The sequence below is a fragment of the Meles meles genome, chromosome 2 (genome assembly GCF_922984935.1).
Source record: "Meles meles chromosome 2, mMelMel3.1 paternal haplotype, whole genome shotgun sequence".
Classification (NCBI taxonomy): domain Eukaryota; kingdom Metazoa; phylum Chordata; class Mammalia; order Carnivora; family Mustelidae; genus Meles; species Meles meles.
The window spans coordinates 56,719,645-56,733,296 of record NC_060067.1 but is presented as its reverse complement, the minus strand read 5'-3'; positions in this window follow the sequence as shown (position 1 = coordinate 56,733,296).

Below are 13,652 nucleotides of genomic sequence, written 5' to 3'. Positions count from 1 at the left end.
CATGTCCTTAATCTGGCCCAAAGGGCAAACATGATTTGCCCCTGCAACCTTCTGCCCCAGGTCCCTCTTCGGACTCCAGGTTTTCCCCATTCCAGCCCCACTGGTCTCCTTCCTGCTCTTCAGAGAGCTTGGAAAGGCATGCTTCAGGGCTTTTGCGTTTGCATTTTCTCCTGTCTGGAAAGACCTCCCCTCTCAGATTTTCTTGGCTCCCTTACCTCCGGAGGCTTTTGCTGACATACTGCCTTACTAGACAGACCTTCTCTGACCGTACTGTGGATATCCCACATCCCAGCTTTGCTCTGTTTCATCTATGGTGCTTTTGACCTCATTATATGCTTATAAAGTATATATGCTTCTTTGTTGACTATCTTTTTCCCCTTAATAGGATGTAATCACCAGGAGAACAAAGGATTTTGTCTGTTTTGTTAGTGGCCGCCCCCTGACAACTTGAACTATGTCTAGCATAGTGAATAACTACTCAATAAATATCTGTTTAATGACAAAGTAAATCAACATGTGACCAACATTCATATCTTAGGTTATTTCTTTTTTGTAATATCTTTTTGCAAATGCTTTATAAAAGTATCTCTGCATCTCTGCCCCCAATCATATAGTTTTCCTTCCCAAAAGCAAGCAATGACTTTTTTTAATGTATCATGCCAGGGATAATTTTTGCATATATAGGAAAATATATATGACAATATTCTTTTTTTATAGTTTTACTCAAATGGTGATGTACTATCCATACTATTTTGCTAACTGAACAATAGAGCATGGAATTATTCCATATCAGTATAAGAGAAAAGGCTTCACTAAAAAAAATTGCTTCCACCTTCATTTAAAAAAATATTTACATCCACTGAAAATACATATTATAGTTGGCTTAAGCCTTTCCTTACTGATGGACAGGTAGGTTGTTTCTTTGTACATTCATTATTTTAATCATTTTCAAGTACTGAAGACAGTACTTGAAAATTTAATCATTTTCAAGTACTGTCTTCACCATATACAAGTGAAGACAGTGAACCATTTTTGGCCCACCTGCATAGCAGTTTTACTTGGTTTAACCTAATTTTCATTAAAAGAATAAATTTCTAAAAGTGGAATTTCTGGATTAAAGGAGATGGGCATTTGTAAATTGAATTGATATTGCCAAATTGCCCTCCAAGGAGGGTGTGCCAAGTACATTCTCAGTGTGTGAGTTTCTATTTCCCATACACCCTGCCAGCAAAGAATTTTATTAGATGTTCTTAACTTCATCAATTTGATAAGTAGAAAACGGTACCTCCATTGTGATTTTAATTTGCATTTATTTTATTATTAGGCTGAACATTTTTTTTACATATATAAGAACCATTTGTACTTCTGAGTTTGTGAAAATCAGAATCTATTGAAATCCTCTGCTTATTTTTCTTTTAGATTTTTGTCTTTTTCTTACTGATCTGTAGAAGCTCTCTATACAAGATAGAATCTCTATATTTGCAATGTGAGTTGCAAATATTTGCTCCTACTTTGTGGTTTGTCTTTTGGCTTTATGTTTTTTTTTCTTTGCAGAATTCTATTTTTACATTTATGTGGTTAAATTTATAAGTTCTTCATGTCAGTTTTTTGTTATGGTAAGAAATAATTTCCTCCCTCCAAGACTATTTTAAAAGAATTCTTCCATATTTTCTTCCAGTATTTTATGGCTTCAATTGGTACTGAATCTTTTAAAAATATGGAACTTATTTCTTTGTGTGAGGTGACGTTGGGAGCCAGCTCTTTTTTTTTTTTTTTCAGATGGCTTCCCAATTTTTCCCAACTCCATTTTGAACAATTTATTTTATTACTTTTTCACATTTTAAGTTCTCATTCATATTTGGGGTTTATATTCTGGGGTTCCTAATAGAGTTCACTAATCTGTCTATTCATGTAGCAATGCCACACTGTTTTAAATACCGTAGATATGTAATATGTCCTAATACCTGGAAAACCTAGATTCCCCTTGTTACTCTTCCAGCATTTTCTTGACTCTATTTGTTTGTTTAATTTCTATATTTATTTTATGCTCAATTTATCTAGAAACTTCCCCAAGTCCTGTTAAGTCTGAATTTAATGAGAATTATTCTGTCTTCATTAAGCATGATGTTGATCATGAGGGTAAGGTATTTTTAAAATATATAGCCACATAGCTGTACATCATGTTAAGAAATATTTATGTACTCATTTTTTAAGTTTTTGTTAAGATGAGCTACTAAATTTTATCCAATATCTTTTTTGCATCTTTAGAGATAACCATATAATTTTCTTCTTTTGATGCATTTCTATGATGAATTACATGGGTGGGGGGTCCCAACCTTCCAACATCCTGGAATTCAGTCCCACTAATTCAGTCCACTGCATTACCCTTTTAATGTACTTCTGGGTTCTGTTCTTTGTTGCCCTCACTGGCTTGGGCTTCTATAACAAAATACCAAAAACTGGGTGACTTACACAGCAGACACTTACTTCTCACAGTTCTGGAGGCTGGAAAGTCCAATATCAATATGCCAGCTGATTCAGTTCCTGGGTAGGGCCCTCTTTCTGCAGATAGTTGCCCTCTGTCAGAGTCATCCCTCAGTAGAGAAAGAGAGAGAAAGAGAGAGCTGTCTGGCATCTCTTATAAAGACGCTGATCCTTTATGAGGGCCCCACCCTCATGACCTCACCTAAACCTGATTTCCTCCCAAAGGCCCCACCTCCAAATACCCCTGCACAGGGGACAAGGGCTTCCACCTATGAATTTTTGGGAGATGCAATTCAATCCATAGTGGTAATATATGCACATTAGTCTGGTCTGCTATTTACTTTTTCTCCTCTTTTCTGTAGGTTTTAGGTTTGGGTATTATGCTAACCTCATAAGAAGAGAACTTCAAACACTGCTTTATACTTCTCTGTTCTGGAACAGTGTAAGTTGCACTAGATTAACCTCTTCCTTATAGGTTTGGTGGAATTGCTTTGTGAAATCATCTGGGGTGGTTGCTTTTGGGGGATGTAACACTTTGATTGTACTCACAAGTTTAATGTACACTAATGAAACTTAAGTCCCAGGACCCCTTGCGTGGGATCCCAACAAGGCCCTAGAAGGGCCCTAGCAACGTGTTCACTTGGTCATATCTTTTTTTGTGAAATCTGCAAAGAAATTTGTACTCCCAAGTAGCTAAGCCCACTGTCTCTTCCCATGCTAATTTCTATGTACTTCTTCTGTCTTTTTTCAGCTGATGTTAGAGTGGCTGCGAACGTTTTGGGGGATCTGGCTAAGAGAAACATGATAGACTTGGAGATGTACCACCCAAGACCCCTTCAAGAAAGGACTTGCATCTCAACTGTGTAGTTAGGAAGTAGTTAGGAGATATTCTTTAACCATAAGCTCCCTTGGGGTCTACTTTAAATGTAAGGAAACACCCTGTCTGAAGTCACACCATTCCCAGGGCAGCCTTCTCCTCCAGTGACTCGGTGAGGAAAGATATGAAGGCCCAGGCACTTCATCCCAGTGCCTGAATATACTCTGACAAGTGCTATTATTTCTAGGGCTCTCTTATCACAGGCTCTGCACTGGCCTGCTTCCTCTCCTTCCTTAGTCTTGATCCCTAATGAGTATCTCGTACTCCAAACTTCTTCCAAACTTCTGCTTCTAGATAATCTAACCTACAATAGGAAAGTCAAATTCAGCATGTATTCAGTTTGGTTTTAATGGGATATAAAACACACACACACACACACACACACACACACACGCAGTGGTGCTCAGTCATTTCTGTGTATGATTTTGTTACTGTTTGCTACGGTGGTATAAAGGAATGTCTTCCAGAGTACTCCTGCTTCCCACTACACTTACATACTGGCATCAGGACATGAAAGTGCAGCAGAGGCTATACTGAGATATGAACTTGTCCTGTGGTACCCAGTTCTAGATGTATCTGGTATTGAGGAGAAACAAAGATGGAAGTGTATGTAACCGAAGCTAATCTGTGGAAAAGTCTTCCAGTTGCCACGCATATAACTATCACATCAATACCTAATCAAGATGGAAGATTTCTCCTGGGAGGATAATACCAATAATACAGCACATACATTTATAAAAGTACTACACTTTAAAAAAAATTGAACTGTGCAAAATAGAACGTACTAGAATTCCCATGTGAAGAGCACAAAATGGTACCAGTGCCCAAAACAAGTACACTGGTATGTGAGGTCGTATATTTGCTTTCGGTTTTGGTTCTGATGTGCCTAGATATTGACCTACACCTAAACAAGGTTGGGGGTTCCAGACAAATGGCATGCCAAATTACCACCCAAAACTAAAAGATCTTGAATAAACAAGTATTGCAGGGGCAAAACCACACACATGTATCAATGCGTCAACGCATGTATCTTATGAGTAACTTGATAACACAATTACACAGCTCAATAAAACATAACAGCAATTTTAAAATGAATTTTAATTGCTCTAGGTAATGAGTAGCATCACTTCAAATAGTATTTAAGATTAAACACTGCACAGGAAAACTTAAAATACAAAAAACACATATCTCAGATATGAAAGAAAGTACTGGTTTCCCCAAATTTTCCAACAGTCCTACAATGTTTTTTATATTATCAGGAATGAGATGTAAAGTGGAAAGAGACAATAAGGAAAAACAAATTGTGATTAATATTGCTAGGGAAAAGACCAGATTGCCTTTTGCCTTTCTGTAAAAAACAATGTTTAAAAATCATTGTCCTATTTGAAGTGGCGGGAGTGGGAGGTTGGGGGAACCAGGTGGTGGGTAATAGGGAGGGCACGTATTGCATGGAGCACTGGGTGTGGTGCAAAAACAATGAATACTGTTACGCTGAAAAAAATAAATAAATTAATTAAGATTAAAAAAAATTGTTGTCCTATAAAGAGGTCACAAAGTATGTAACCTAGAACTGTAGGAAAAAATACATCATAATGAATTAATTAATTAAAATTTTGTATTATTTACCTGAGTTGTTTTTTTTTTAAAGATTTATTTACTTACTTGACACAGAGAGAGAGGGAACACACACAAGGGAAGTGGGAGAAGAAGAAGTGGGACTCCTGCCAAGCAGGAAGCTGAATGTAGGGCTGGATCCCAGGACCCTGGGATCATGACCTGAGCGGAAGGCAGATGCTCAATGACTGAGCCACCCAGGTGTCTTACCTGAGTTTTACAATATTTGCATTCTGGTTTAGTATTTGTTTCTTTTCCTTTTTTTTTTCTTTTTTCATTCCAAATACACATTTAGTTTGCTAATTTTATTCTTTCAAGAACTTGTATCTTTTTTATAAAGAGAGTGACAAAATTGTTTAAGTATTGAGACTCTAAAGACCAGAGTCCACTCCTGCTACTATGAGTTTTGTTTATGTAAACACACATATCTGCATCTCATGTTATTTGATCTTTTCAAATTTCTGTTTCTTCTCAGGTCACTTTTAGTGATCCCTGTTTTCCTCGATGATAATTCATTACATTCATTATATTCTCCTTTTCCAACTTATTTGCATATTGTTAAAAAAAAAGTAGTGTCACAATTCTTTCAACTTTTCCGTCCATAATTATTTATTTCTTTTGGTTTAATTTGCTTATTATTTGTGTTTTCCCTGATTGGGTGATCCAATGGAGTTTATCTATTTATTCCCTCTCCCCCCACAAAATTCTGCTTTTGTTTATTAATTCAACAACTGTTTCCTTTTTTTTTAAGATGTTATTTATTTATTTGACAGACAAAGATCACAAGTAGGCAAAAAGGCAGGCAGAGAGAGAAGGGAAGCAGGCTCCCTGCTGAGCAGAGAGCCAGCCTCGGGTGCTCGGTGTTCGATCCCAGGACGCTGGGATCATGACCTGAGCCAAAGGCAGAGGCTTTAACCCACTGAGCCACCCAGACACCCCAATTGTTTTCTTTTTTAAAAAAAGATTTTATTTACTTATTTGAGGGAAAGAGAGAGAGAGAGACAGAGCGAGCATGAGTGGGGGGAGGGGCAGAGGGAGAGGGAAAAGCAGGTTCCCCACTGAACGGGGAACCCTGAGATCATGACCTGAGCATAAGGCAGATGCTTAACTGGCTGAGCCACCCAGATGCCCCTCAATGATTGTTTTCAACTAATTACTCTTACTTTTATTTACTCTTTTTTGCCTGGTATGCTTTTTCTCATTCTTTTATTTTCAACTATTCTTTGTTTTAAATGTTTCTCTTTTCTTGGCATATAATGAGGTTTTGCCCTGTAATCCAATCGTATTTTTAAAATTATGGTATTTGGCCCATTTACAATTACTGAAATATCAGACACGATTTGTCTTAATGTTGGCCTCATAGTATGTTTTCTGTTTGTAAGGATTCTCTTTACATTTTAAAATTGTTTCACCATTATAGTCTGTATTGTATTTCTTGTGATCATTTGGAAGGTTTACATATTTCTTTTAAATAATTTCTTTATAATCACAACAACATAACTCATTTAAGCCTGTCTTTCTTTAGACAGAGTCATTTGAAATTTTAGAACAGTGACGAAATTAATACATGTTCACATTGCCCTTTGACCCTTCCTCCAATTTTAGTCGATTATATGATTTTCTATGAATTATCATTTTTAAATGACATGGTTTAAATATTTATTTATTTTAGAGAGAGAGAGAAAGAGGGAGAGGGAGGGAACATGTGAATGGGGGAAGGGCACAGGGAGCGAGAGAATCTTTTTTTTTTTAAGATTTTATTTACTTATTTATCAGAGAGAGAGAGAGAGACAGAGAGAGAGTGCATGCAAGCGCACAAGCAGGCAGAGTGGCAGGCAGAGGCGGAGAGAGAAGCAGGCTGCCTGCCGAGCAGGGAACCCGATGCGGGACTCAATCCCAGGACCCTGGGATCATGACCCAAGCCAAATGCAGAGACTTAACCAACTGAGCCACCCAGGCTTCCAGCGAGAGAGAATCTTAAGCAGGCTCCACACCCAGTGTAGAGCCCTCCCAGTGTATAACCTGATGCAGGGCTTGATCTTATATCCCTGAGATCATGACCTGAGCCAAAATCAAGAGTTTGGACACTTTATCAACTGAGCCTCCCAGGCACTCCTAAATGGCCTCTTTTTAGCCTTGGTCACAAAGGATAAAGACATAAGCAAACTTACACTTCCTTTTTAATTTTTAATTTTACACTTCCTTCCATACTTACACTTTATTTTCTTTCACCCTTCTCTTCCAGTTATTATAATTTGCAATAGTTTCTACTTCATTCATATTAATTACATTTATATTTTATTCTTGTAGTTAAATTTCTCATCTTTGTTTCATCTTTATTCTACTTCTAAGTGTAAAACTATCAGTTTCTTTTTGTGGATTTCTTTGGTATGGATTAACCTCTCTTTGTCGGCTAAAAATCTACTCTAGTAGTTTCTTCAAGAAGGGTCCAGAGGAACAACACTTTCGAAAGTGTTTTTCTGATTTTTTTTTAAATCTGAGCTAAGTATAAAATTAATGGATCTTATTTTGTTTCCTTGAATTTTGATACTGTAGTGCAGTTTTTTTTTTTGTTTTGTTTTGTTTTGTTTTTTGTTATAGACAGAAAATGTGTTTGGGGCAGTGGAATTCCCAGAGTCTCAGAAATTAAAGCTACCAAATTGGTCCCTATCTCTAGGTAGGTTAAACCAGATGTGAGCTTTGGACACTTTCCCACTGATATTTCATAATTTGGGTCCAAGCCAAAAGTACCACTTTCTAATAGTATCAAGTGATTTGACTTAACAAATTTATATACTCAATAACAGTTTCGTATTTTTTAATTGTTTATTTCTTAACTCAGTATTTCCTAATCAAAATATCTAACACCTGATTTATGTTTATTCATTGATGAATAAATGAATGAACAACTCTTGTTCATCTGCTTTGGTTATAAACGTCATCAAATCTATTTCAGTAAGGACTGTCCTATTTTTCAAGGACTTCACTTTCTGTATTAAAGTTTATAATTCATCATTCCCCAACATAACCTCTCTGACCCAACTAGCTATAAGTCTTTACTAATATAGTCTGCATTTTCTCCCCAACCCATTCCCAACTTGCTCCCTGAAACCAGACACTCCAGATTTAGTCTGGTAGCATTGCCTTTCCCCTGACTCCACTTAGCCTGCAACCAAAAAGACCTGTGTGTACAACTGCATGCTTTATTAAGGTAGAGCCTGGCAGGAATCTTGCATTCTTTTCCCCTGATGTGTCTGTATTTTGACATCTGTGTGTTACTCTTTAGGGCTTCTCCAACTGGCTCATTGGCTTTCATTTTCCTCCACATTTCATTTGGTTTCTTTGAATAGCTAAACTGCTGCTTTCCTTTCTTCCTTGGAAGAGGGCAGCTGATTTGTTTCATAATGAAATGCATTTTCTTTTGTAAAAGTGATTAATTTCTCAACTACATGTAGGAAATAGAAAAACAGATATCTCTGGCAGTTACTACTGAGTGGCCATATTTCCTAAGTCCCATTCTGCCTTAAGAAAAAAACACAAACACTTAAATTGGAGAAAGATGATCTGGGACTGATCCTGGCTTCATGACTTGTTCATTATGTTTCCCTGGGAATGTGTACCTTCTGAGACCTGATTACCTCATTGGAACTAATGATTCCTGCCTGTGTGCTTCACAAGGTTATCATGGGACCTAGTGTATTAATGATGGTAAGAGCCATTTTAAAACACTGATGGATTATAAAACAATAATTCTTATCATACAGGAAAATTCAAGTCCAATTTGTAACTCCTACCTGGTCTTTTCCTTTCATCAATAGTTATTATTTTTTGAATATACAATATAAGTACTATCCTTCCAGCAACAAAATCAATGAAGGCTACTATTTAAATTTTTTAATGAATGATGAACTTAGTATATTACAATTTTTGCTAAACTAGCTTTCGACACACTCTCCTCGGGTGCCATGAAATGTAATTTAAGAGCTGTGATCAGCCTCATAAATTTCCATATTACATTTCTAAGTAGTGGGAAAGAAACTATAACCCTACTGCTATCCATTTTCTTCTTCAAGTATGGATTTAGTAATGAGCTTCCTCACCATGGCCTATATTAAGCTGTGTGTCATGGCCCTGGATTAAGTCCTACTCAGCCTTGTGGCCTAAGCAGTGGTTTACTTGATGCTCGTTTCCATCATAAAGCCCAATATTGAACTCTGGTTTTCTCTGATTTAGTAATGGTAATTCTAATTAATGACGTTATTTTTAAAGCTGTTATATATTTATTTTATTTATTTATTTATTGCAAATACTTTTTTTTTATTAAAGATTTTATTTATTTGAGAGAGAGAGAGCAGGGGGAGGAGAAAAGAGAGAGGGTCTCAAGCATACTCCACACTGAATGCAGAGCCCGACTAGGGGTTCTGTCTCACCACCTTCAGATCATGACCGGAGCCAAAAATCAGGAGTCAGTGCTTAACTGACTGAGCCACCCAAGTGTCCTGCAAGCACATTTTAATTTAAATTACTTTTTAAAAGATTTTATTTAATTTATTTAGAGAGGGAGAGAGCATGTGAGCAGTGGGAGGGGCAGAGGGAGATGGAGAAAGAGAATCCTAAGCAGACTCTCCCCTAAGTGTGGGATTGTTGAATCACTGTATTACACACCTGAAACTATAATAGAACACTGTATGTTAACTACATTGGAATTAAAATTTTTTTTGAAATCTAAATAAAACAACTCTATCATAAGAAATTAAAAGTATGACTGGAAATGAAATAGAAGCAGAAATACAACTGGCTAAAAATAATACAAGAGAAACTCAACCTCTTTAGTAATTGGGAAAATGAAAATCAATATAAAAATATCATTTTACACCCAACTGATGACAAATGATAAATTTTTTGGACAAATTTGTAATGGACCAAAAAATGTGAAGTTTGAACAATGCCAAATTCTGGAGATATGGATAAAGTGAACACTTACACATAGCTATTAAGAATAAAAATTGGTATAACAAGTTTACAAAGTAATTTGGTATTCTCTGTTAAACATTTGCATATCCCATCAACCAGCAATTTCCCTTCTTGACATATACCAAGAGAAACTATTTCACATGTGTACCATGGGATGTGTACAAGAATCTTTTTAGTAATACTACTCAAAATAGCAAACAAATTGGAAATAGTCCAAATGTTCATTGCCAAGAAAATGGAAAGGCTGTGCTATCATCACAGAATACACTTTCATACAGCAGTGAAAATTAATGAACTACATCAATATATTCTTGAAGTGCCCAAGTACTAAACTATACTTGGGAGGCATGAAGCAGGGTGGGCAAAAGGAAGCTGAACCAATAACATAGAAAAGGATGGTTCTGGGATGTAAACCGAGAATTATAATCAATCTACTCTCATGTGCAGTGGGAACACATTTTCAAAGAGCAATTACCTTACCATACTTTTTGATGAGGAAAGAAAATTTAACTTTGCTTCACAGGTGGCAATTCAAGATTATTTACTGAATCATCCCCTGCTCCTTGTTCTGGATTTTTATGCCTTAAATCTACTTGCACACAGGTGCCGATAATTTCCCCTAAGTAGTTTCTCCCACTAAATGTCTACTTTTTTCTCTTACCTCTTTCTCTGTCAAAGGTCTTATGCTGGAAGGCACAACTCAACATGTTCATTAGAACTTATCCAATCAAAGACTACCTTTCTTAGAACAGGCGTATACATGCAATAGAATAAGAGACACAGAGTATTACTAGAAAGACACAGGAATCAAATAAACAAACATGAGACTTGATTGACACACTTGCACACAGTTTTACTCAAAATTTTAGTCCTTCCTTCCTCATTTCTGACTTCTTTTGCATTTTCACAAAACAATTGCTATTAAACATTCTTTTTAAAAAATGTGTCTGAAAAAAAAATGTGTCTTGAGCTATGTCTTTTAAGTTCACCAATATTTTCCAAATTGAAAGTACCTAAAAGACAAGGACTGTTCTTACAGCAGATGCTATAGGTGCCTCATCAGATCCCATGGGGTCCCTTTTACAGATTGGATGTGCCCATCCCCTGGCTGCTGCCAGCACTGCTGTGCACAGCTCACACCAACAGTCTTCTCTGGAGGGTTGCCCTGGGACAATTGTAACTGCCCTGGCGTGTGTTTCTCCCCCGGAGCAGCCAGTAGCTGACTGACGGATGCACAGGTACAAAATCCCCTTGCTTTAAAGCTGGACAAGTTCTATGGTACAAATTATACTTCTGAGCTCCCCCCAGGACAACACTGAGGCTAGACTTGACCTTGTTTGGCATCTTCTTCTTCTCTCTTCTTCTTTCCTCGTTTCCTTATAGGGAGCGGTCTTCTGAGAGCACACCCTCAATAAATCACTTACACATGAATTCTCCTCTCCAGCTCTGATTCTAGAAAACCTGACCTAACACAGTTATTGACAAAAATTTGTCTCATCTAAAATGTTGAACACAATGATCGGAACATAATAGAAACTGATACCATTTCATTGAAAGTAATTGTGTTAAAGCTTGCTGGGATGATAGTGCTATCTGTGCAGGAGAAAGAATTTACTCTTCCTCATGCAAATATGTATTCAAGGACACTTGACTCTTAAGACAGAACCCATTCCAGAATAGCTTACGCACAAAAGACAATCAGTCCACAAACCAAAAACAAGAGTAGCTGAAGTCACCTTGAGTTAGTCATAGTTTCAGGCACAATGGAATCCAGGGACTCAGATGGTGTCATATTTCCATTTATTCCCCTTCTTTGCTGGTGTCTGTTTCCCTTTGCATATTGGTCTTGTTTTCTTCTTTTGTAGGTGGTTTCCTTTGTTGGGCAGAGAAAGGTGGTTATAGACAGCTTCAAAGTACTCCTCACAAAGTAATCCTCACTTCTTATGAGCCCAGTGGGAACAGACATTCTTTCTTGGAGTAGCCATATATAAAATTCCCCCAAAATATTGTGACTAAATGCCCATCTCTAAATGAATTACCACCACGTATGGAAAGTGATGTAAGAGAGCTCAGGAATGCACCTACTTCTGTGGCCCAGGGCCCAGGTCGGTGGTCCCTTCTGGAATATGCAATATGCAGAATCAAATCCTCTCAAGAGGATTTGTGTCTGCTTGAAGAAAGAAGCATGAAGTACTCGATATAGGAAAGCAATATCTTTCTATCACTATACTCTAGAAGCCTGATTGTTGGTAAATCCATTCCAGATGCTTCTTTTATGTTGCCTGCCACTATTACCACACTTGGGCCTTATTATAGGGTTTTTTACTCCAAGTGTCTTACTTCAGGAGCTGTTCACTTTGGAGGGCTTCCTCAAAATTTACTAAGTCTCCCCCAGTTCCTATTCCTTGCTTCTCCCCTCCAGGGCATACTCTGATCCACTATTCAGCCCCCACGCTTGACTAGATACCCTGAGGAGGGCTGGAACACATACCACTGGGTTCCTGTAGCTGGTCCCAAGTTCTAGGAAAGTTTCTGGCAAGTGATTGCTCCTGCCTGCTGGGGCTTCTAAAGACTTATCCCCAGAATGGTATGACTGGTTTGTATGACTCTCACATTCTGATTGGACAACAAACAAATACATAAAGATGTCTTCTCTATTAGTCTAAATATTTGTATCAATATATCACCATACTTCCATGAGCCCAATTTTAAACAAATTGTTTATATAAATGGAGGGCCCACCAGAAAAAATTATTTTCCCTTCTTCTCTGTCAGAAGCCCTAGCTGCCATACTCTTTGAATCCTTCTAAGGAAAATTTTCTCAACCACATTTCTTGCTAATGGATGCAAATGTTTTTCTAAAACATTTTTGGTCTTTTCTTTCATATAAAGAGCCATATTTAGTACCACATAACCACTCCTGAGCCATAATGATTTGACCAGAAACGGTTACCTGACCATAGGGTGATGATTTGGATATTTTGGTAGAAAAATACAGCAGCAAATTCTCTATCACCCTCCCATAAAGGGGAGAGGCTCACAGCTTCTCTCTATGCAGTCAGAGAGACTGACAAAACTTTGGTTTTGTTTAACCAAAAGAATATGGTGAAAGTGATAAGGTACATAGGCCTTACAAGGTCTTCTCATCTTTTGTAATACTCATTGTGATGCTGTGGAGAAGTCTAAGGAGCCGTGCGAAGATACCTGTGTAGAAGAAAAAGAGGCCCTGTCTGGCAGCCTCAACTGAGCTCCCAACTAATAGCCAGCCCCAAATTTCTAGGTATGTGGGTGAACCATCTTGGAAGTGGATCTTCCAGCCCCATCCGAGCCACCTCTGCTGATGCCACACGAAGCAGGAATGAGCCAAACCCACTGAGCTCAACACAAATTGCGGATCTGTTATGCGGCAATAGATTACCAGAACTCCCACTCTCCCAGTCTCTGCTTCTCAGACATTATAATGTGGGTTGGCACAAAAACTCTTTAGAAACAGAGAGCTCTTGGTCCCATTAAATTCTTGATGTTAGAGACTAAAATTGGGAAAGATAGAGAAGTAAGTGTCAGTAGCAAAAAAGTCCATGAGGTTGGGAAAGAGATCATGATGGGGAGAAGCGATAAGGCAGGGCAAGTCATGAAGGAACTGATGGAGTCCAGTTCAATCCTACTCCACTAGCCCCGTGTTGTCACATGTATGTTTATATTT